The following is a 24,568-nucleotide window of genomic DNA, read 5'->3' as shown; positions in this document are numbered from 1 at the left end:
TCAGTGATGTCAAGGTTCTGGATCAGCTTCTCTCCCATTGTGTTGACTTCCCCTCTCAGTAAAAAAGATGGCTGACTAAGCTCCAAATGTCCATCTTCCAATAACAACATCAAAGTCAAAGGAAGGAAGGAAAGAAAGAAGGAAGGAAAAGAACATTTGTTCCTGTGTTTCTTTCTCTTAGGAAGGAACATCTCTCCTAAAATATTGCTTCCCTTATCCCTCTGCAGATTTTTTTTTTCAATTGCCATAGTCTAGATCTTGTCACATGGCCACTACCTTAACAGTCACTGGAAGAGAGGAAAGGGGTTACAATGGCTGGACTAGGCCAATCATGATCCATCCATCTGGAACCATCTTCCCTGAGTATACCAGTGCCTCATACCAGCACCAAACTGGAGTCCTATTAACAAGGGAGAAGGGGAGAATGGCTAGCATAGGCAAGCACAGATGGAAGGAAGTAGAAGGACTATTTAGAAAAGAAAGAAAAAAGAGATACAACAGATGATTGAACTACAAAAAGTTAAGTCACATTTTAGGCTAAAGTTAACTGAACAGAAGTTTAGAGTCTGGGCCATGGTTAGGGGACAGAAGGTTGATCTCCATGACTGAAAGGAACTAGTGGATGGTGACTTAGAAGAGGGGAATTATGAAAAAAGCAGAGGTCAATTATTGATGCTCTGCTTCCATATCTTGGCCCTAGCAAGATGAACTGCTATATTATGCAAATTATCCAGTTAATGTTTGTATTTGTCAAGGCCCTGGTAGGAAAATAGGAAAATGATGGCTCATTCCAGTTGGACAATTGAGGACCATTTAATACAGAAACTGTTTATAAAGGTGTAAACAGGGTTTAAGGAAACAACAAGGCATACTGCAGGATCTTTGGCTACCAAGGGCGTGGAGCTATCACCATTCCCAGGAATGAAAAGGCAAAAGGGAAAAGAATGAGTACCATAACCTGGAGAGAGAGAAAGAGAGAGAGAGAGAGAGAGAGAGACGTAAGGAAAGAGCTGCCTGATAGGAATTGTGGCTTTTGGGAGAGGAATATAGCTAACTCACAGCGGCTTGGCAGAGGGGATGTCAGGAGACTAAACAGCCCAACCTCATTCTCTTCTGTGTCTGATGTTATGATCCCCCCGACTTTCAACTTTGGTTGAACAAAACTGGAAGCTAAGAGCAAGGGAACATGTTGATACAGTTGATAGAGGATTTTTGAGGGGGGGGGGCAAAGTAGAAGGGTTGAGAGTGGATCTTGAGTTACAAATGGGCAATGTAGGAGATATTCTAATCATTATAGTAGAGAAATCAATTTTGAGCAATATGTCTCTTTTAGTATGGATAATAAAAATAATATGAATAGTAACAGTGGATAGTAATAATAGTAGTATATTTTTACTACAAATTTTGCTAGATGAAGCTTGAGACTTAGAGGGCTTACTCATCCAAGTTAACACATCTTGGGATTCCCACACAAATCTGTGAGAGCTTTCTCCATTTCCATCAGAGGCTGGAGGATGACCATGGCAAGGCTTTCCTGGCATGATGAATCAGCATCAGTTGCCTTTAGCTGTTAAGGATGTAGGAGGAACAAGTGATAAAATGAGGACCTTCTTCCCTGTTGTTAATTCTTACTTTGGGGACTCTGGAGCCTGGGAGGAAGCTCACCCTTCCCTTTGAGTCCTCTTGTGTTCTGACAGCAGGCTTCTATCATTGTGTATCCCATATTATGAGACTATCCTTTGATTGTTAGTGCCAGTAGCCATTCTGGTGACCTCTTCAGAGGAAAGCTTTCATCTTCAAGCATAAAGCCTGACTATAGGGACTGGTTTGGTATGCACTATTATGCTTACCACTCTCCCCCACCTCTCAACCTCCTTCCCAAACTGGTAGCCTTACACATGTTCCAGAGCAGTGATTTCATGATAGAGCAAATCACTGGACTGCTAAACAGGAAAGAAGCTGGGCTCCAGGACAGGAGATGGTGGCTCACGGTGGTGGCTTAATGAACCTGGAGATGTGTTTATGGTTCTGTCCCTCACTGCTTCTTACAGAAGAGATATTTTTTTATGTGATGTGCATATTGGTGTTTTGAGAGGACCCCTCAGCTCCATCTCAAACCTGGTGCCTGAAATACTGTGGTTCATGATACATTCCTTTAAAGCAGTTTGATGTATCACAATTATAATACTAGCTACTCTTTTCCCCACAGGTACTATATTGTATATACCATCTCATTTAATATCTACGGCAAATGATACTGAGGCTTTTAGGAGTCCAAAGTCACATGGCTGGTAGTTGGTAGAGCTGGAGTTTTAAATTGGCTTGATTCAAAATCCAGCTCTCTGCTACATTTTATTCAGCATGGTTTTAAGTAAGATAGGTTTGAAGTAAGATTGGATTTGATACCCAATTCACACATATACAAGTATATAACCTGTGGGATCTCCAGAAAATTATTATTTCTAAGCCTCAATTTCTTCATTTCAAATGTGGGAGCTATGTGAAGAGGCAACAGCACAGAACAGACAAGCTAGTTAAACTTGATCTTTTTTTGTAATGTTTCTAAAATCATTCCTGGAAGGTGGGAATGATTTAAGAGTCCTTTCTTGGTCGATAGCACCATAATCAGATTCTCTCCTGATGGGGTGGGGGCGGGGCGGGTAGAATATTGACATTGGGGAAGAAGTCCTGGTCTTGAAATAGTAGGAGTGGATTTTATTAACCACTTGTTGTTGTGCAAGACCCTTAACCACTCTGATGCACTCTGTTTCTTTATCTGCAACATATACACCTATTCTGTAAACCTACACAATACTGTTGAGAGTCTCGATTGATTAAATGATAAAATGCCATGGTTTAAATTATTATATGTTAGATCATGCCATTTGTTATGTCATCATTATTTATTTCATCATGAAGAAACAGAATCTTTACAGGCAGAACTAATTTGTGACCTGGGAAGCATGTTTCTTTCTTCTTTACCTGGTGGTCACATTCCCATTGAGTTATATAGAGGTATTTGACTTTGATACATTACTATTTTACCACCTTATTTGCCTTTTAAAAATTTTAAGATAGGATCCATTGAAGAGATAGCTATCATAGAGCATTTAAATGATAATATAGTTCATAAAAATAATTTTTATAAATTTGTATGAAACATAAGCCAATTAGAAGTATTGATAAATACATGATGAATTGCTTTAATCTGTTACATATGGCACATAGAGGCAGGTATATCTGTAATCCACTGATTCAGTTCTTCCCTGAGCTTGGATGAGCTTCCCTGAGCCAGAATGGTGACTTTCCCCTTTCCAGTATAACTGTTTCTGGCGTGCTAGTGTGGTTGATAGTGAACAGGTGGTAGAGGAGTAAGGGAACCATAGGGACGATGATACAGGGCCCATGGCTCCCACTATGGAAACCCACAGTGAAGGAGAGTCTTAGGGTAGTCATCTTTATCCCAATCTGAGTGTCACTGAAGCTCCATTTCATTGATAAGAAAAATGAGGCAAACACATAATCTGATCTCTATTATGTTGCCTAGAACCAGAAGCACCAAGAGCCCATCTGTGTATTTTTCACTAGACAATGAGACTCCTGGACATTCTAGAGAAAGTCAGATATGTATGTGCCATGTAAGTATAGCCAAACAAACAAACAAAACCAATGATGAATTTTTAAGAGAGTGATTATAGGTCTTTTAGGTGAATTTCCAAACTACAGCTTTTCATTGCTTGCCCCAAATGTATCTTTTAGTGTGTCCATTAGAATGAATACAGGGCTGAAATTAGTAAATCTTTTCTTATCTTTCTGTATTTCAGGAATACAAAAAGTATACTTTGAACAGCCACTATTGGAGACAAGAAAGCCACTTCTCAAGGTGGGATCTGTGCAATATTAAAATTATCTTACGTTTTTGTGGGTAGAATTACTGTGCTTGGTTATAAGAATGGGACAAACTAGAATAAAGATCATTAGGCCATCCCAGTAGATTTGGGAAGTATTTGCAAAATGTCCTTTAAGATATGTTTCGTCTATAATAGACTTACATCTTGAAGGAGGAGTAGGCAGTTTAGCTGATTTGCTTTATTCTCATCCATGGTTTTGATGATCAGACTAAGAAGAAACAGAGGGAAAAGCTAATTAGAGGCCTTTGGGGTTTGCTAATTCAGGCTGGAAAGTACCCAAACCTCCGCCAACTCTTTAATTTAAATTGCATGTTCTCCTTTTGTTATAAAATTTGATGTAAAGCTTTCCAAAATAAGGGAGGAACCCAAATGAAGTTTAAATAAAGTTCATGTAAGTTTTAACACTCCACTGCTGTACCTGTCAGATTCCCACCGATGAGATTTGAGGTTTGTTCCAAATTCAAAGTGGTGGGCTAGAGATAAATCCTGTCTACTTTCACACCTCCTATAAAAATAGAGAGTAATGGCTGGTTGATGATGGCTTTTTCCTTAAAAAAATTTTTTTTTGAACTGATTGAATGCAAGTGTTCTTAGCACAATCAAAGCTGTATGTCCTTTTGAAAACTACAACAATTCCAAAGCACATGGAGAATTTTTGAAACAGTGGGACTCTATAAGAAATTGTTTGGTAGATTTGTTCACTCACTCATTCTCTCATTCATTCATTAATTCATGGTACTGTGATGTAATAGTTCAAAGTATAAACTTTGTAATCATCCATCCAAATTTCAGATTCCAACTTTGCTAAATATAGGGCCTTATTTAGAAAGAACAAAACTCTTTGAGCCTTTGTTTCCTGAGTGGTAAAATGGAGATAATTATAGTAATACCTACTTCATAGTTTGTTTAGCAGATGGAGTGAGTTCCAAGCATAAAGTTAGTGCTCAATAAACAATAACTTAAAAAGTCCATCCATCTACCCATCCATCTATGCATCCATCCATCCACCCATCTGTCTATCCACCCATCTGTCCGTCCGTCCATCCATCCATCCATCCATTTATCCATTCATCTATTCATCCACCCATCCTCATATCTGTCAAGTATTTCCTGAACACCTCCCATGAGCCTGACCTTGATCTCGGTACTTGGAATATGGTGCTTGATGTTCAGTTCTTTCAGTCTGTTTGTATACAGACAATTATAATACAGCATGCTTAGTGGTGTGACAAACATTAAGTATAGAGAAAGCTCATCTAATTCACCTGGGGAAGATAGTGTTGACCTCCTCTCTCCTCCTCAGGGAAGAGAGACTTACAAGCTGTTCAGAAGAGCACACAGGATTAGAGATGGAGACTTATTTTGGATTAATACAAGGGAGGTCTTTCTGGCAGAGATGCTGGGAGATGGAATAGGAGGCCATGGGAAGCAGTGGTTCTTGTCACTAGAAGAGGAATCTAGTAAAAGCTGGGAGATCAGAGATGTTCAAGAGGGACCTCCAGCACTTGAATAAGAGATTGAGTAGATGGCTTTTCAAATACATTAGAATTCTGAGAATCTATGGTTCTTAAGGGATATAGAAGTACTTAGATGAGCTTCTCTGGGGTGGCTAAATCAGAATGAGGTCTGGCCAGTCTGGGCAATGCAGTTGCCTTGGTAATCCAGGATGACCATGATGGTGACATGTTCACGCTGTGATATAAGTACTTTTAATTTATTTTTATTTTGAAAAGTAAGATCCATGAATACATTTTAATCATAGAAAAATTAAAGTGCTTTCAAAGCATAGAGAATAAAAGTAAAGTCTTTTTTCTTTTCCCTTTGCTCTTCTTTCTGCCTTATGCACCATTTCACAGGGCTCCCCAGCTAATTCCTGCCACAGAGATGGGGACTTTACCTTTCATTATCTATTCTTCCATACTTGTTTTCATTAATTTCTGTGCCTACATTTGTAAATATACACACATTTAGTTTTTCAAGAACCATGAGTATATTCATTCTATAAATACTACTCATTAGTGTTTTTCATTCAGCACTAATTGTAGTGATACATATAAATGTACATAGGATGATACATATAAATGTTCCTCATTTTATTTTATTTATTTTCTTAAAGTGTTCATTTATTTTGAGAGAGACAGAGACAGTGTGAGTGGGGGAGGGGCAGAGAGAGAGAGGGAGACAGAGAATCCCAAGCAGGCTCTGCACTGTCTCAGCATGGACCCTGATGTGGGGCTCAAACCCAGGAAACCGTGAGATCATGACCTGAGCTGAAACCAAGGGTTGGATGATTAACTGACCGAGCCACCCAGGTGCCCCTAAATGTTCTTCATTTTTTGTTGTTCTTGTTGTTCTTCATTTTAAAAGGTAGTTTCTTCTCAAGGCTGCACTGCATTCCATAGTGTAGCTGTAACATGACTGTAACATGAGTTATAAGTATTTCCATTGTTTTTATCTTATTGCTGTTGTAAATGATGCTGCAGCAAACATCCTTATGTATACATTTATGTGCCCAAGTGAAAGTATTTTGGTAGGATGGATTTTACAGATTCTCTGAGGTTGAATTACTCATCTTACAGGATCGACCTTGTAAATTCTGATGAATAACATCAAGCACTCTTGCAGAATATTGAAGTAGTTTATATTTTCACCAACAGTGAAAGAAAGTGACCTTTTCTCGGGTGCCTGGGTGGCTCAGTCGGTTATGAGTCCGACTCTTGGTTTCGGCTCAGGTCATGATCTCACGGTGTGTGAGTTCGAGCCCCTCATCAGGCTTCGTGCTGACAGTGCAGAGCCTGCTTGGGATTCTCTCTCTCTCTCTCTCTCTCTCTCTCTCTCCCTCTCTCTCTGCCCCTCCCTCACTCACTCTCTCTGTCTCTCAAAAACAAATAAATAAAACTTAAAAAAAGGAAGTGACCTTTTCTTTACAATATTTGTGAAAATAATATTGAAGAAAACCAGAATATGTCACCCCAAAATATGCCTCTTTGACATAAAAATTTGTTTGAGCTGAAGGCAATTAAAAAGGAGCAAAGCTCCCCTTTGTGTAGAGGCAAGATATAAACTCTCCTTTTACTGGAGACAGGTTCTTATCAGTCCAGCGAGGGCACCAGAGGAATCTGCAAACAAACTTTACTTCATTCGTTTCCTCCCACATATTCACCATCCCACAGTTTGTCATTGGGGAAGCCTAAAACTTGGACCTATCATTTCCCTACACATTAGTGTTTTTAGCTGAAGATACTATATATGCTGAAATCCTGGGCTGCCTCTTTGAGTTCCTCTAAGTTCCTCCCAGGAGATGTGCACTGCATGAGTTAATAAATGTTTTTCTCTTGTTGATTTGTCACTTCGTTAAAGAGCCCCAGCTTAAAAACTTAAGATGGGTGGAGCTGAAGTTTTGCCTCCCCTACCGTATATTAATCTTTTATTTTTTTGGTCCATCTATTAGGTAAAAAGAGTTTCTAATTGCTTGAATTTAAATTTGTATGATTACTAATAAGGCTGATTATCTTTTAATGTATTAGCTGGCAGTTGGTACACCTGCGAATTACCTCTTCGGATAGTTTGCCTATAAGTACGCATGAGAAACACTTTATTATGGATATTCATCTCTTGTGTGTGTATACATATATGGCGAATACTTTAGTACAATGAATTATTTTATGAGTATATTTTAGTCTTTTCCTCTGGTTTCTGGATTTCAAATGTTGATTTTTGACATGTGCAATAACTGTTGTGTCGTTGTTGAACTATGAAGTCAATACATGTGCAAGGAAATATAACACATCATGATTTTCTTTGTTTTTAATCTCCTTTTCTACCACTTTCCTTCATACTCTGTACTTTTAAGCTGCAGGGCACGACATGTCTTCCACAAATGCTATGATTTATGAATGTCTGTGCCTGGAAATAGCACAGGCTATTTTCCCCTCAGGAATATCTTTCTTATATCCCACACTGGGTACTTCTACTCATCCCTTCGGACCCCAGTCCCACGGCACTTCTTTTGGTGAAAACCACCATAGCTACTCTGGGAAACGAGGAAGAGAAATAATCTTCTCGTTTGGTTGCTAGGGTTACATGACAGAAAACAGGTAAAGTAGGAGACTGGGGTCATGGAAATTTCAGTAATTGTGTGTTGCCTCTCAGAGGAGTAGTGCTATTGCACTGAAACTGTATCATTGCTTATGTAAGTTACTGAATTTTCTGCTTCATTGTGAATTCCTGGTGTAGCGAGTTATAATTTTCTTCTTCAGCCTGTCATGGGTATTCAATATGTGCTCAAAGATTTCTCACTGAGATTGGTATGGGGTGGCCATATTGGTATATATGGTCTTTGAAAAATAATGCATTTCCCCTCCTTTTTTCTCTTTTCTCAAATATGAGCTGCTATCAAATTTAGAGAATACATTTTGGGCAATTATAGTATTTTCTTATTCTCACGCACCGGGAAATCTCTGTTACCATTGCTTTCTTTACTTAATTCCTCTTCTGTGTTTTTGCCTAAGTGTCAGATTTTGGAGTGTGCGCACTTTTATGAGTTGCTTCAAACATTTCATAAGTATAGTATACCTTTTAAGTATATAAATTGAAAGATGGGTATTCCCTGATGGTTTTGATATGCCCCGATTCGAAAGACCCCCCGAAAACAAACCACCAGAGTCCAGAGTCAAAGCCAAGCGGCAAGGGTCGTTTATTGCAGGTTCGAACCCGGTCCTCGGCGCACTCGTTGCCGGTGACGCTAAGAGGCCCCGAGTAAGGATCTTACAGCTTCTTTTATAGACAGGCACAAACAAGTTAGGGATTTTTTTAGAGGTTACAGAGCTGTTGTTGGTTAACATTTAAATTTGAACGCTCAGCAGAACTCGATTGGTTCCCGCCTTTATTTCAAACCATTCAGCAGAACTTGATTGGTTCCCGCCTTTATGTCAGACTACAACTGGGCACGCCCTGGCTGGTTTCGGGAACGGCGGGGGGGAGGGGAAAGATCTTTTCTTTGCAGTTGTGAGTACACCTGGTAATTTTTCTCTTAGCCTCTCAGTTTCTGTCTATATTATCATTTATTTATATCTCAGATAATTTCATTAAGGTGTCTGTTACTTGGAGAATAAATAATAGCAAAAATATAAAATGGAAATTGAAAATTAACCCCCCCCCCTCCCAAATCACAGTTCCAAGGGCATGGTGTTACCACAAGCATGCATACTTCATGGGATATTGTATTTGAAATAATTGAACTTCTGATCTGGTTCTGAGCTTTTCTGCAGCTAGGGTGAAAAAGAGAAACAAGATTTCTTACAAAATGTTTATTGTTTTAAACTATCCCTTGTACTGATCCTGTCTTTAAATGTCTGTTCCTACCGACAAATCCACACTGCCTGCAAACATTTAATCTCAGCTTGTTTGCTTGTGTTTTGGCTACATACCGTCAACCAGATTGAAAGCTTCTCAAGAGTAAGGACCTGCCTTCCCTTTTTTGGAATCCCCCAGGGTAAGTGATTAGCAATCTGATGTTGAAGGATTAGTGTTAAAATGGCAAAATGTGGCAATGTCCCAGAGTGTGTGATTTCAGGAGGAGATGGGGGTTAGGGAGGAGCAGAGTGCTGCATCCGAAACTCAGGTCTGTGTGACCCCATAGCATGTATTTTTAACCACTTCTTGAGCTAGCTCTGTGGTGTCCCCATAGCTTGACTCATGTCAGTCCGTCAGAATGGAGAAGGTTCCAGAGCTTGGTTTTAGACTATGCTGTTGTTGTTGTTGTTTTTAATTGCAGCACTGGTCTTTTTGCTTTAGGTTTTAGTGCGGAAAGAGTAGGTCAACTCATCCATGGTCGCTGTCTGTGAGTTTACCTGACAACCTGAGTTGCTACAGTTGCAGCCATTGGATAAGGCAGAGGATTTTCCTTCATGCTGCCTTTCTTTTCTCTAAGATTTTTTCTATGAAAATGCCATGTGGTCTCAATCAGCTTTTCTCCTTTGCACCTTTGGTTTAATAGGCTTCTGGCATTTGGGTGTGCCTGAAACACTGGCCTTTTTTCGACATTAAAAAACATGTATGTAAAATATAAAAAGAAATAAAGACAGAATTAATATCCTGTATTTTTGAGACACAGTGACTAATTAGAATGACACAGGCCTATGGAGGGTTTACTGTAGCTAATCTTTAGCAGGTGTGTTTGCTGCCAGATGACAACATCTTTCTCAGAAGGAAGGTAGGATCAAAATGTGCTGGTTTGTCAGCAAAATAGACCTAAGTGATGCAAGCCGTCACACAATGGAGACATCCTAGTCCTTCACGGTCTGAGATAGAAATTATGAGGCACCTATAGCTATTTACATTTAAATGATTAAAATTAAATAGAATAAAAAATTCGGTTTCTCACCCTAGCCACATTCTAAGTACTTAGTTGTCACATACAGACTGTGGGGGCAGCGCAGATACAGTCCATTTCTGTCCCTGTGGAACGTTCTATTGGACAGCAAGAACCAGATTGAAATAGGTAAGGAATGTTGGGGTGGTGAGACAGAACGAGGTAAGAATTCTACGTCTGCCACTTAAGAGCTGGGTGGCCACGCACATGATTTAATCTCACTCTGCCCCCATATCTCTCTTTATAAAATGAAGAAAATATTGCTTGGTGCTTAGGGATTCAGTGATAGCCATATACTTGCTGCATTTAGCAGTGTTTCCTCTTCTGAGAGACCTCCCCCAATGAACCTGTCAAATGTGGCCACCACCTGTTATTCTTCAACAACAGCAGAGCATGCTACCTCAAAACATACCACTCTGGTATATCTATTGAGTGTAGGCACTTAACAAACAGCCAGTGCAGGCACAGGTTTTCTCTGAACTCTGCTCACCTACCTACAGACAGATCCTCCAAAGGATCTTGATTGTTACAAATCCTCTCTCTAGGAGGTTCATCAACCAGGGAAGGTTGACTGATAGGAGAGGAGTTTAGAAGTCAACACCACACCCAAACTTTGACAGAAACTATCATACCTCCCATCTATTCTAAGGCCCCATTTATCTTTCCTAAACATTGTTTCTTCTCCTCTAAAAAGTTTATATCCTGCTCTCCTTTCCCCATGAAGATGGTATTTAAGTCTGAATTCTAAGCCACGTCAAGGAGTTAGTCCCTGGGTATTTCTCATGTATACTTTGATTTGCTTTTGTAAGTCTGTCTTTTATTACAGGGGTGTCAAATAAGAACTGACAAGGGTAGAGGGAAAGTTCTTTTCCTCCCCTACACTACCCTATCCTTTTCATCAGAGGGCTTACCATTATCTGAAACGAGTGAGTCCTATCTCTCTCATCTGTCTGTCCATCTCACTGTTTATTGTATCTTGTCACCACCCCCCATAATGTGGTAGAGCCCCTCCCTGAGGAATGTGGTGGAAGTCTCCTCAGAACAAAGGAAGCAACATGGCTCAATCAGCTCGTATAACGTATGCATAGCTCTGACACGATTCTATAACTTGGACTGTGTCCAGTCAGACTATATGTCACCATATAGGGGAGACAAAAAAGTAGAAATTGTATAAAAGGCTACACCCCGCTGTGGTCAGGGCTCAGGTTTTTGGGTATGAACCCACTGAGCCTGTACCAGCACAATGAATGAAGTTGTTTCCTGGACAGAAAAGCCTCAGTGTCCTGTCTCCCTGTGCTAGAATCCTGCTACAATTACACATACACACTGTGGTTTTTATGAAACTCCAACTAATTCTCCAATTCCTTGATACCAACTGGTACCTAATAATTTAATTCATTTCTGACACTAACTAGCTGGAGTAAATGCGGACCCCCACAAGTTAAGGGCTCAGTCCTATGAGGCTGTTCCTATTTCAGATGAGAGCTGAAAATGGGGTTCCCAGGCTACACACACTTCTGCCTGGCTGAGTACAAATTCAGGAGTTGCTATGAGCTTCCCCTCAAGTTCAATAATTCACAGAACTCAGGAAAGTGCTTTGCTTAATAATTACTGGCTTATTATAAAGGATATGACTTAGGAATAGCTAAATGGAAGAGATGCATAGGCTGTGCCAGCATTGACATGTTCGCCAACCCAGAAGCTCCCTTAGCTGCATCATTTCAGAATTTTTACTGAAACTTAATTATTGTAGGCACCATTGATTAAATCATTGGCTATTGGTGATTGAACTTGATCTTCAGCAACTCCCCCCCCCCCCCCGCCCCCTCCACCTTATCCTTCAGGTATGGGCTGAAATTTCTAACCTTCTAATCTTGTGGTTGGTTTTTTCTGGTGACCAGCCCCAATCCTGAGTCACCTCCTTAGCATAAACTCAGTTATAGTCAAAAGGGAATCATTATGAATAACAGAACACAATCCTACCACTGAGGAAATCCAAGGGTTTTGGGAATTACATGCCAGGAACCAGGGACAAAGACCAAATATTATTTTTAATTGTAATACACACAACATGGCAGAATGTAAACTTCATTAGGGGAGAAACTTTCTCTGCATTATGTCCAGTCCCTAAGATAATATCTAGCACATAGTAGGAGATCAAGAACTATTTGTCAATATACCTAATAGCAAGCTTCTCATTATTTTGATGAGGTTTTGGAGTGGTGGGGTTTCAGAGCTGACAGTCAAGAAAGAATTCTTGAGATGTCTTTGGTGCAAAAACATGATTTTATTAAAGCACAGGAATAGGACCCCTGGGCAGGAAAAGCTGCACTGGAGTTGTGAAGAGTGACTGGTTATATACTGTGGAGTTGGGGGGAGGTAAAGGCAAGAAGGAGGCCTCTGGAAAGAGTTTGATATGCTAAATAGGACTCCTAAGATACCCGAGGCCATGCTATTGTCAAGCTAAAGTTGTCCCCCCCCCCCCCCCCCCAGTAAGGCATTAACATTAGGACAGTGGGGGGTTCCAGGAGAAATGGTATACTCTGTATTCACCTCAAGTATTTGTAAATGGGCTGCAGGTTATAAGGACATTTAATTTTACCTCCCATTTCCTTCTTGCGTTAGTTCCCTGCATCACTATGGAGCAGAGCGTGATATTAGGGGTTCCAGGAAACGGAGTCTGTAGGTTTCTGGAGATTAGGCTATTGATAAGACTGCTTTTTCTTATAATTTACTAAGATATTTGTAAACTGATGGAGACTTGTGTCCTGCATGACTGTGATCTCTATCAATTAACCATATGTTTTCTTTCCTTTCCTTTGTTCTTGGGCAGCCAGGAGTGCCTGAGGAATATCACACACATCCCACCTGGGGGGTGTTGTTAGCTTGTGCTTTGCTCTCAGCTTGCCTTATGCTCCTTCATCAATTTGGTTGAGGAGCAATGCAATACAGTAATTAATGGTCGTGATGCTAATTAAAGTAATAATTGTAGTAATAGTAGCCACCATTTATTGAATATTTTCTATATGCCAAGAACTTCCTAAGTGCTTTAAATACATTATAACATTTGATCCTCACAGGAAACCTATGAAGTAGGTAATACTGATGTGGAAAACAAAGTGATGTGGAAAACAAAGTGATGTGGAAATGGCAGATAAAACTAAATTTCGTTATAACCTGCAGCTCATTGACAAATACTTGCGGTCAGCAGAGTAAAACATTTTTCCGGGAACTCTCAACTATTTTAATGTTAAAGCTTTGCTAGAGGGAAAAACAACCTTAGCCTGACAATAGCTAAGGCCTCCAGTATCTTGTGAGTCTTCTTTAGCATATGAAAATCCTTCTTTAGCATATGAAACTTCCCCTTGTCTTTACCTCCCCGACCTCCTTCATCTGTAACCAGTCACTCTTCCAGTGCAACTCTTCCTGTCTATGGGTCCTGTCCCTGTGCTTTAATAAAGTCACTTTTTTGCACCAAGACATTTCAAGAATTCTTTCTTGGCTGTCAGTTCCAAATCTCCATTACTCTGAAACCCCATCAATACTATTATCATTAACAATGAAGAAATTGAGCCTCAGAGACATGAAAAACTTACAAAAAGTCCCCTATAAGTAGTAGAGTCAAGATTCAAACCCTTATCTGGGTGTTTAATTACTTTATCTCACTAATACGTATAATTAGAAGAAAATATTTATTCTATAGAGTCAGGAATTTTTTCCCTCTCAGATTGAGGTAGAACCTATTGTTGCATCCACACGACTCCTGAAACAGAATGCTACGGGCACCAGTGACAGTCACAACAAAGTTTATTACAATGAGAGGCAAGGCCTACCGATCGGGACCAACACTCTTGATAAGAGTGCGGCCCGAACAGCCGGGGGACAGAGTTTTTATAACCAATCACATCGTTTTATCATCACCTGGGAACAAAACAAACAAACAGGTTCCAGATGAGTTAACAGTTGCCTAATGAGGTGTTTACTTTAGACTTTCTGCCTCTAAGTTGCAACCAGTGGATCTCCTTGACCCTGCCTCTGATGCTCTTTTCTTTGAACTTTTGTTTCCTTAATTGGTGAAGCCTAATTTACAAGGGTATGAGGCGTAGTTTACCAGAGCAAAGCAAGGCTGTTATCTCTTAACCTTCAGTGTCAACACAAAGCTGTTATTTTTCAAGCTAAGCATTAGCCCTACACTACAATTTAACCCTTACACTATAGCAGAATTCAGAAAATATTCTCCACCTTGGATTCAGTTCCCTTTAAACTCCTGATTGTTAGGACTGCTGTTTTGACTTGCAGTTAGGCTCCTGGGGTTATAAACTAGGCTCTTCTTTCTATGGTATGCTTTTGCCTATCCGGGCCCAGGGATCAAGACATAATCAGCATATAAATTATTTGACTTCCCAAACTGTCTCTAGACTTTCAATCTTCCAAATCATCTCATTTGTGGTAAAATGAAGCCGAAGAGTCATGTAAGATGCAAGTGACTGCATCTCTGTGAGAAAGGGCAGTGGGCACCGGAAACATCCAGTGGTGCAGGCAGTGTCCTAGTGATGAGGCAGCTTGGGGCAAGCTGAGGGCAAAATACAGGCTGGCACACCCCTCCCCAGGATGAATGTGTGTGATATTCCTCGGACACTCCTGGCTACCCAAGAACAAAGGAAAGGGGTTTAAGTGCTTTCCATCGTAATGTGGGAAACTAAGGCAAATGAAAAATTAAATTCCCTTACTGCCTATAACCCATTGACAAGTCCTTGAGACTGGCAGAGTGACCTCCCTCTAGGAGCCCAGCTGCCTCAAGGATGACACTTTCCTGGGGGCAGAAGAGAACCTTAGCTTAACATTATCCCAACCTTGAGGATCCTGTAAGTCAACTTCCTTTATCTCAACTGCCCCAAGATATATGCTGGCAATCATACTCCAAGCTTATGGCCCCCTGATGTGCATCTGAGGGTCTCATAACTGAGGTTTTATTAAATGGTAATAAATAGCATTTCCCTAGCAACACCTAACCCCTCAAGGTCCTGGGAACCTTGCTTCAAAGATACTTTAGAGACTTACTCTATCACTGACCACCTTCCAACCTGAAAGTATATAATGAGTTACCCATCATGACCCCAGTGCAGTGCTTCCTGCCCATGGGTCCTATCCCCATGCTTTAATAAAATCATCTTTTTTGCACCAAAGACATCTTCAAGAATTCTTTCTTGGCTTTCAGCTCTGGGCCACCCCACCATCACCCCAAAACTTCATCACTAGGAAATGTTAAAGGATGAGAACAGAGTGTGGGAAACACCCAGGCCATTGTGGTGCAGGTAGGTGGGGCTGAGCCCCCTTTAAACCTTGCTTGTGAGTGCCCCCCACCAACCCAACGAAGAACCTTCCACAAAATTGAAGACTGTACCTCGTGCCATCAGAGTTGACTCACAAGGCTCTTTGAACAGCACAGCATGAGGAATGGGACTTATAATTACTGGACTGGCAAAGGCTGCTGCTAATTACCTGTTAGTTGTGACCTTGGAATATAGCTGGGGCCAGTGCCAGTCTCATGATTTCTGGGAAATAGGTTTTGGCAGAGACTTGTTCTTTCCGAATCTCCTTGGGCTGTGCAGTCTCTGCTTGGAGAAGCATTGGGGTTTGGTGGAAAGGACTTTCACTATATATTTCCTTGAATGGGTAGGTTTAGGGAGCTAGAGAGGAGAAAAGCATCTATATTGATGGGGAAGACCTTTCATTATGGAGTCAAGGCTATTCAAACAAAATTTTTTTAATGGAAATTTTTGTGGTTTAATTTTTTTCTTAGAAATAATATAATAAAAAGAATATTGTTTAGGAATTGCTGTGTACCACGTACTGTTCAAAATGGTTTAAATATATTAACTCAATTAAATCTTAACGGCCCTATTAGGTAGTTGGTATTATTCCCATTTCACAGATAAGGGAACAGGCACAGAGGTTAGGTAACAATTTATATTAATTTGTTAAAAAGTTTTATTTATTTATTTTGAAAGAGAGAGCATGTGTGTGGCCAACTGAGCCATTCAGGCACCCCAGAAGAAAGGCTTCCCTGATCAGGAATTATTTTAATTTTAATGATTAGCCACCTTTCAACATAACATTTACATTTCCTAATTTGTTCGTAAGTCACCAAGGCAGATAATAGTCTCTCTTGTTCTTACCCTCTTTATTATGCCTTGAGTCCCAAATCAATCCTATTGATTTCTTCACAGAGATGATAGTGGCATTTTGGGCTGGACTACTTTTCATTTCATGGGATCATTTTGAGGTAAGGGCCACTGAGAACCAGCAAATGCAGGAAAAGCTCTTTATTTCCCACTAACTGCTTAACATAGAGTATAATTTTCCCCTCTTTTAAAGGAAATGTACATTCATAAAGGAACTTTCCATTTGTAAAAACGGCTCCATTTTTGGAAGAGATCTACACCCTGGAGGCAACTCTTATCACCTGGGAGACTCTCACCTGCATACCAAGACAGTCCTATTTACCAAACCTTTCCTCCCTTTAACTTCCCATGACTTGCCTCCCCCTCTCAGAAGCCTCAAACCCCTTTTCCTTTGTTTAGCCTAAGATGGTAAAAAGCATCTTGAGCCACATCTTTCTTTGTGAACTCCTGTGTGTACTGTTAAAAAATAAAATTTAAAGTTTTAAAGATCTTACTGACTTTATTCAATGATTCATGAGACAGGCAGCATCACATTTAGCAAATAGAATGAAGCTTTAAAGAGTATGGGCAAGAGGAGGCAGCAAAGTGCTGATTGTTTCAGGCGAGGCCACCTTTCTTTGGGGGATTACCTCATAGTATGGACCAGGTAATTCCACAGTGACTGGTTAAGATTACATTCCTGGGAGAGGCTGAAATTGCAATTAGGTTAGGTATTAAGTCTTGCTTTATTGAAATGGGGTTAACACAAGTGACTCCATTTTGGATGTGTTGTTTTCTTTTTTTTAAACATAAAACTTTTTTTTCCTTGTTAACCTGTCTTTTTTCAGTTCAGTTCATGGACCCCTGCATTGAACCTAGGAGGGTAGTAGGAAAATCATTTTTCCTCCCCTCCCCTACCTGCTGTAGGGCATTTATAGTACATGGCATGCACCATCTGTATGCTAATAGTACATTTTTCTGGTTTTTAATGATAACCAGCCCTCTTCCTACCTGTCCAAAACTCCTCCCAGTGGGGTAATTTCACCTCTAGTTGAGAAACAATAAGGCATTTTCTATGCATTTACTTTCTGGACATGTTCTTTAGTTGTTTTTAAACATTTTAAATTGTTAGCAACAGGATAATCATTTCAGTTCTCTTTTTTGGCAGGTGTAGGTAGAGGTCATCATTGTGTCTTATCTGAAAAATTCTTTTGTTTTGGATTTAGTTTCTGGAGTCGCTGTTGTCAGCCTTAGCTTCAAGGATTGGGCTCCATGAAAAAACTGAAAAAGTGTTTACAATTAGGGTCAATTTACTACTCTCACTATTTATACTTAGAACTACTAACTAAATCCCTTCCTTTTCTCCAAATTTTGGGTATACCCAACTTCAACTTCCATGTCTTGTCTTTTTTTTTTTAATTTTTTAAATGTTTATTATTTATTTTTGAGAGAGAGAGAGACAGAGCATGAGTGGGGGAGGGGCAGAGAGAGAGGGAGACACAGAATCTGAAGCAGGCTCCAGGCTCTGAGCTGTCAGCACAGAGCCTGACATGGGGCTGAAACTCACAAACCGTGAGATCATGACCTGATCTGAAGCCGGACGCTTAACCAACTGAACCACCCAGGCGCCCCAACCATGTCTTGTCTTTTATGGAATTTTCATTCTTACTGATTGTATTTAATAATTGGATTTTGATGACTATGTTTGATGACTATGTTTGATTTCTGGGTTAGCTCATCTCTCTGTTCTTGAAGCCACCATGTCATTTCCTGTTCTAAGACCCTGAATCTGTAACTGTGTCCCAACTTTGGCCTTTGAATTGGGGTGTTCTATCTTTGGAATATAGACCCCTAAAAGAACCTCTTGGATGCTCCAAGCCTTCATCTAAACAGAACCAGTACAGACTCAACCCTGCTTTTAGGTACAGCCTCATGAATTGCCTTTGTTAAAGAAGAGAGAGCCTAGTGGCTCATATCAGCATCCCAGTAGGCATTTTTTTTTATGTTGATAGAATTTACTTCCTAACCAGAGGTGCATGCAGTAATTCCTCATTTCTTTTTATATTTTAAATTGCAGATGTGAAGGAACAATCCCATTGGGAAATTATCAGCTGCCCCATATTTTCTGCATGTAAACCATGCATTTCCTTATTTTGATTTTTCTTCACTTACCTTCTAGGTGTGGTTGTCTTAGAATCATAGAATGTCAGGGTTAAAGCAGCTCAGCCATCACCTAATTCATTACCCCTTCAGTTGCTGAATCCTAGCATTTTCATTTGATTCTTATTTTATATCACATCTCTGCTGAAATTCCCCTTATATTCATGCATGTGCTCTAACTTTTCCACTATATTCTTTAACATATCAGTGGTAGTTATTTTAAAGTTTGGGCCTTATAGTTCCAACATATGAGTCATCTGAGTCTGGTTCTGTTGATTGCTTTATCTCTTGACAGTGGTGTTTTTTTTTTTTTTTTTCCTTCTTTTCTTGTTATTGTTGTTGTTTGTTAGTTTATTTTTGTTTTTAATGTGTTTCCTAATTTTGATTCATTGCTGCACACCATGTGAGAAGTACAGAGACTGAGATAACATTTATGCTCAGAAATGAGTATGCCCTTTTTTCTGTATGGCTGTTATTAGGTATGGGGTTGAGCTGGTCTCATCAAGGGGTAAGCTAAATTTGAGTTTGTGTTGCTACTGTTAACCTTTAGTGCTCCAGAACTTCAAATTATTCCAGTAATTAAAATATCCAGTAACTAAACACTGCCATTACCTGTGCTTGGAATAGGACTGAGGGGCTAAAAGAAACATTTTTTTTTCCTGACAAGTACTTTGACCAGAGTTTTATAAATTGTAGAAAAAAAATTATGATACATTTGCACACTGGTTTCCTGAAAATAGATTGTTTTGATTTTATCGCCCTTCTAAAAAATGTCTATTTACATTGACATTTATGGTTACAGCCTTGATACACAGCCAAACCACACATCTAGATTTGGAGTAATGAGCATGGGGTTATAAAGATGGGTCATCTGATAGGAGAGTAAATTAAACACTGACTCTGTGGCCGGTTGATTTGCACTAAATGAATGAGAAAAGTAACGAGTTATAGGTCGTTTTCCCTATATTTTATATAAAACTCCTCTTTTCTTCCCTTAAATTTGATTCTTTTGGCTACCAGCCCAGCATAAACTGTTGTCAGTGCCTCTCTGAGCCAGTGATTCTTAGGTCTGAATTGTACTCTTCATCTTCAGGACATCCTTATGCTGAAACTCATGGGATTATTGAATTATAAAAGTGACCTGCAGGGTAATTGAGGATTTTTCGTAAAAGTGTAAGCAGGAGTTCTTATGTAGGCTTCATAGATTTTTTGGGGGGAGTCAGGAGACCATGGGTTATCTTTGGAGAGTCTACAAGACTCCCAAGATTGTGTGTAAAACTAATACATATTATGTGCTAGGCATTTCACCAAGCCCCCTACATGCATTGTCTCATTATTTGATATTTCAACACTGCACAGCAAGTGTTATTCTCTCTGTTTGACAAATGAGGAAACTGTGGCTAGGAGAATAAAGACTTTTATAAGATCTTATTACTGGTAAGAGGCAGAACAGAATTTGAACGCAGGCTTGTTTGAATATAAATCTTTGTTCTTTAAGTTTGGGAAGTAAAGCCATAGACAACAAATTTATAAACAGATCTCCATTCTTTCCTCTGCTCCCAATAAAAATATAATTCCTGATATTAGTCTTGGTGATGCCTTAGTTTCTTTCATATACTCCCCACTGCCTCCATTGCATCACTTGTGACATTGATTAGAACTTTTAGCCATAAAAGTGACTACAGGTCTGATAAGTACTAATTAAATAGAAGTGTAGCTAAAGATGTTTTCTAAGAAGAGAAGGTAGTCGTTGTTTTGTGAAAAGATCAGAGAAAACCTCTATAAGGAATAGGAATTAGCATTTATCACAAATTGTTATATGGGTGTGAGGTTATGTGTACCAACACATCTGTTTCCTTCATAATACACCAGTGGGCTCACTGGCAGTAGTAATACATTGACCTTCTAAATATCCTGAATCTAGTAAAAAAATGCCTGGCATACATAAGTAAGCAGAGTGATGGAGTTGTAATTTGAGGAAGATATTGCACCAAGGACTTTTAACACCATAGGCAAAAATATTTTGGAAAAAATAGCAGAAGTATTTTAGTATATAATTTGAGAGAGGAAAAAAATCAAAGGATGATCACCATTTGAGTATATGGCCATTCACCATTCACTGGTATTTTCTCTAAGAGAATTTGGTAGATTCATAGGTTCATAACCATTTGAGATCACTCCAATTTTAGTGAATTTCAACTCCACTCTTGATAAATACAAGCACTTCTTAGTGTTAGGACTCTGAAATTGTAAGTCTAGCTTTGCCCTTATGGGAATCTCTTAATCTCAGTTATGATGACAGTGTACAGTAGGTATAATTCCTTAGTGGATTTATAGATTCTCCCAATGTCATTGAGATTCTATTTTCTTGGGTTATGATATGCACTCCATTCAGACTGACACATTCCTTGGATCTGATGTTCAGCATATTCTTGGACCTTTTAGTTAAGTCTTCCTGGAGAGTTGGCAAGAAGTCTGGTGAACATTCATTTTTAAGTCCTACAAAGGGAAATTTAGTTTAATTGAAACCCCTTTGGCGCTGTCTCAAGTTAGAGCAATAACTTTTAGGAATAGTCTCAGCCTGTCAAAATATTGAAAAAAAAAAAGAATGATTTCTCTTGGTTCACTTCAGAGGTTACCAAAAACTACTACTGATATTTTAAACATATAATCGTTTAGAAAACATCTTTATGCTGTCCAAAGTAAAATAAAGAGATCTTTTAAAATATTTTGGTTTAATGTGTATGTTGTGTTTTTTTGTTTTAAATGTAGGAAACAGTTTTGTGGAAAGGACTTAGCATTTTTTTTTTAGTTTTGAATTTTTAAAAAATTGTATTTATTTTGAGAGAGACAGAGCGAGTGGGGCAGGTGCAGGGGTAGGGGGAGAGAGTCCAAAGCAGGCCCTGCACCATCAGTGTGGAGCCCAATGTGGGGCTTGAACCCACGAACCATGAGGTCATGACCTGAAACGAGATCAAGAATCTGGCACTTAACCAACTGACCCACCCAGGCTCCCCATCTTATCATTTGTCATTATTTATTTTATTTGGAATTGGCTCTGGGTAATTTATTATAAGGTAATGTCCCTTCTGGGTATACTACCTAAAAATTTTTTGTGTTTATTTTTTAGTTTCATTTTGATGTCATTTTAAAACAAAATTTTGCTCTCTTATATTAAGGGGGTGGACTTTGGAAGCAAAAATAACTGGGTTTGGAGGCAGAAAACTTGAGACTTTGAATCAGCCATCTAACACCTGAATGTCTATTTCCCCATCTGCAAAATGGGAATAAGAATTTTTCCACTTCTGATTTTATAGAATCCTTCTCAAGGTGAAATGAAAAATTTATGACATAATTGCTTTGTAAACAAATAAAATGATATGTGTGTATTGTTTCCATCTGTCAAATACAAAAAAAAAAAAACCTATTGATGGAGTTTGTTATGGGGATTAAATAATTCATACATGTACATAATAAACATTCAACAGAAGTTAGACAGTATTATTATTAATACAATTATTATTATTCTAATAATTCATTGTTAAGCTTGTATTCCAGAGGTTCAGTCTTGAACCTAATCCATCTGAACAAAGATAGGGCATCATGAAACCAGAACCAAACCTGGCTAAGAATTAGAAACAAAAACAAGACAAAAAAAACAAACAAACCACAGAGTCACAAAAGTAAAAAAGAAACGACAAAAATACATTTGTAATGTTTTGTATACTGATTTGTGTCTCCTCAAAATCCATCTGTTGAAATCCCAACTCCCAAGGTGATGGTATGAGGAGGTGGGGCTTTTGGAGGTGATTAGGTTGCAAGGACAGAGTCTCAGAAATGGGATTAGTGCTCTTACAAAAAAGGTGCAAGAGAGATTCCTCACCCTTTGCATCATGTGAGGACACTGTGAGGAGGTGCAGTTTGTGAACCGGAAAGCAGGTACTCACCAGATGCCACATTTGCTGGCACCGTGATCTCTGATTTCTCAGCCTCCAGAACTATGAGGAATACACTTGTGTTGTTTATAAGTCACCCCGTCTACTGTAGTTCGTTAGAGTAGAATTAGACTAAGAGTAGTGCTTCTCAGGGATCATTTCAGGAGGAAAAAAATGTGTGTGGGCTTAAAATACTTACTAGGTGCCTTTTTGGGGCAATTACAGTTTAACTGGCTCCAACAGATGAGTCCACTTGGACAACTTGGTGAGACATCCAAAACTGTCAAGTTCAATTTTTCAAAACTTTAAAAAGATGACTTTTAGGCACATGTAAAATGAATATGTATCTAGTATTTTACGCAACTTATTAATTAATGAGGGAACTGGTAAGATGATAAACCTTGTTCAAAAGAAAATTGGAAAAAATGAAGATTTATATAGTCAAGTATTCAATGAAAATGGTGAAGTAAATTTCGTATACACTGGTTCATATCCTACAGAACAATGCAACCGATACCTTTGGTGTCATCTTTTCTAGCAGACAGAAATGTACACGTTAACATGGAACTTCACAGACTGAGCTCTAATTAAAAACTAAATAGCAAAGACAAATTAAGGTGTCTTCTCATTGGTAATTAAACATTTCTTAGGTAAACCTGTTAAACAAAACCTGTTTTACCTGTTAAACATAGGTAAACTATGTTGAAAGAACATAATATTTCCAAAGAGCATCTTGCCTTATTTCCAAGTTTTAGATATTTTTAAAAATTTTTTAAATGTTTATTTTTGAGAGAAAGAGAGAGAGAGAGAGAGAGAGAGAGAGAGAGAGAGAGAGAAACAGAGACAGAGTGTGAGCAGGAGAGGGGCAGAGAGAGAGAGGAAGACACAGAATCCTAAGCAGGCTCCAGGCTCTGAGCTGTCAGCACAGAGCCTGACGCGGGGCTCAAACTCACGAACTGTGAGATCATGTCCTAAGCCGAAGTGGGATGCTTAACCAACTGAGCCACTCAGGTGCCCCTAGATATTTTTTTGAGTGATAAAAAGACATAGAGGGTTTTAAAGAGGGGAATGCCATGATACGATTTATGTTGTAAGAGAATTCCTGGGAGGATCTCTGCTTTGGGGTGATAGACTTCAGGAGACCAATAGAGGAAGCAGGAGGATCTTCCAGGAGGACATACTTTAGTTGAAATAAGAGGTTATTTTGTTGAGGACGACATTGGAAGTGGCCATATTTGGAAAAGTTTTAAGGTGGTGACAACGGGATTTGCTCATGGGTTGGATGTAGTGTGTGAGAGAGTGAAGAATCATGTTGAATGCTAGGTTCTTTGGCTGAGTCCTAGGTGTGGAGTTGTGAGTAACACAAATAAATTCCCTGCCCATGTAGAACTAACAGTCTACTGAGCAATTTGTTTAAAAAAGCAAACACTGTTTTAATCCCAAATTCAAAATTGTTTACAGTAAGTAAAGTATTACGGAAAACACAAAAGGAAGCGAAGAGCCTATTTTAATAGGTGCTCAGAAGAAGACAGGGAAATGAGAGGTGAGAAGGAGTTAGGTATGTAGAGTCAGGGAAGAACCTTCCAGAAAGAGGACATAGCTACATAAGGGCTCCTAAGAGAGAAAAGACTTGAGGTTTAGGAACTGAAAGAAGGCCTGCATGGTTAGACCACATGGAGTGAGGTGGAGGGAGGACTGGTTTGGGTTAGAAAAGCAAGCATTCTAGAGCATTGCATGGAATGTAAGAGCATGTTTTTTGTTTTTTTTTTCTTTTTTCCCCTCTTGGTACAATAGGAAATGGTAGTCCAGGTGAGAAATGATGGTTGTTTGGACTAGCAAGGTGGCTGTGGAAGTGGAGATGAATGAATAAATGTAGGAAATGGCGTGAAGGCAGAGTCCATCATTTGGATCTATTACTCAGTGGGGAGATCACAAAGGGGATTCAGTGGGGGAGAAACCTTTGTTGAGCCCTGGATCTTTCACTAACTGTGGATATTACCTGTGGATAAAAGACTTCACCTTCTC

At 39.3% G+C, this 24,568-nt stretch overlaps 1 long non-coding RNA gene across 4 annotated transcripts in view; it reads left to right on the top strand.

Annotated features, from left to right (window-relative positions):
* Window positions 1–16,957, top strand: part of LOC122234991 — a 120,461-nt gene extending 103,504 nt beyond the window's left edge. For all 4 annotated transcript variants that reach the window (XR_006213014.1, XR_006213016.1, XR_006213015.1 and 1 more), the window contains 4 exons: window positions 3,825–3,883; window positions 15,503–15,599; window positions 16,515–16,570; window positions 16,663–16,957. This is a non-coding gene — a long non-coding RNA (uncharacterized LOC122234991). The remainder of the gene's footprint in view (window positions 1–3,824; window positions 3,884–15,502; window positions 15,600–16,514; window positions 16,571–16,662) is intronic.
* The last annotated feature ends 7,611 nt before the right edge of the window (window positions 16,958–24,568 follow it).

This window comes from Panthera tigris, chromosome F2 (genome assembly GCF_018350195.1).
Source record: "Panthera tigris isolate Pti1 chromosome F2, P.tigris_Pti1_mat1.1, whole genome shotgun sequence".
Lineage (NCBI taxonomy): Eukaryota > Metazoa > Chordata > Mammalia > Carnivora > Felidae > Panthera > Panthera tigris.
Note: the sequence above shows the minus strand (reverse complement) of the source record. Positions and strands in the feature narration are given on the sequence as shown.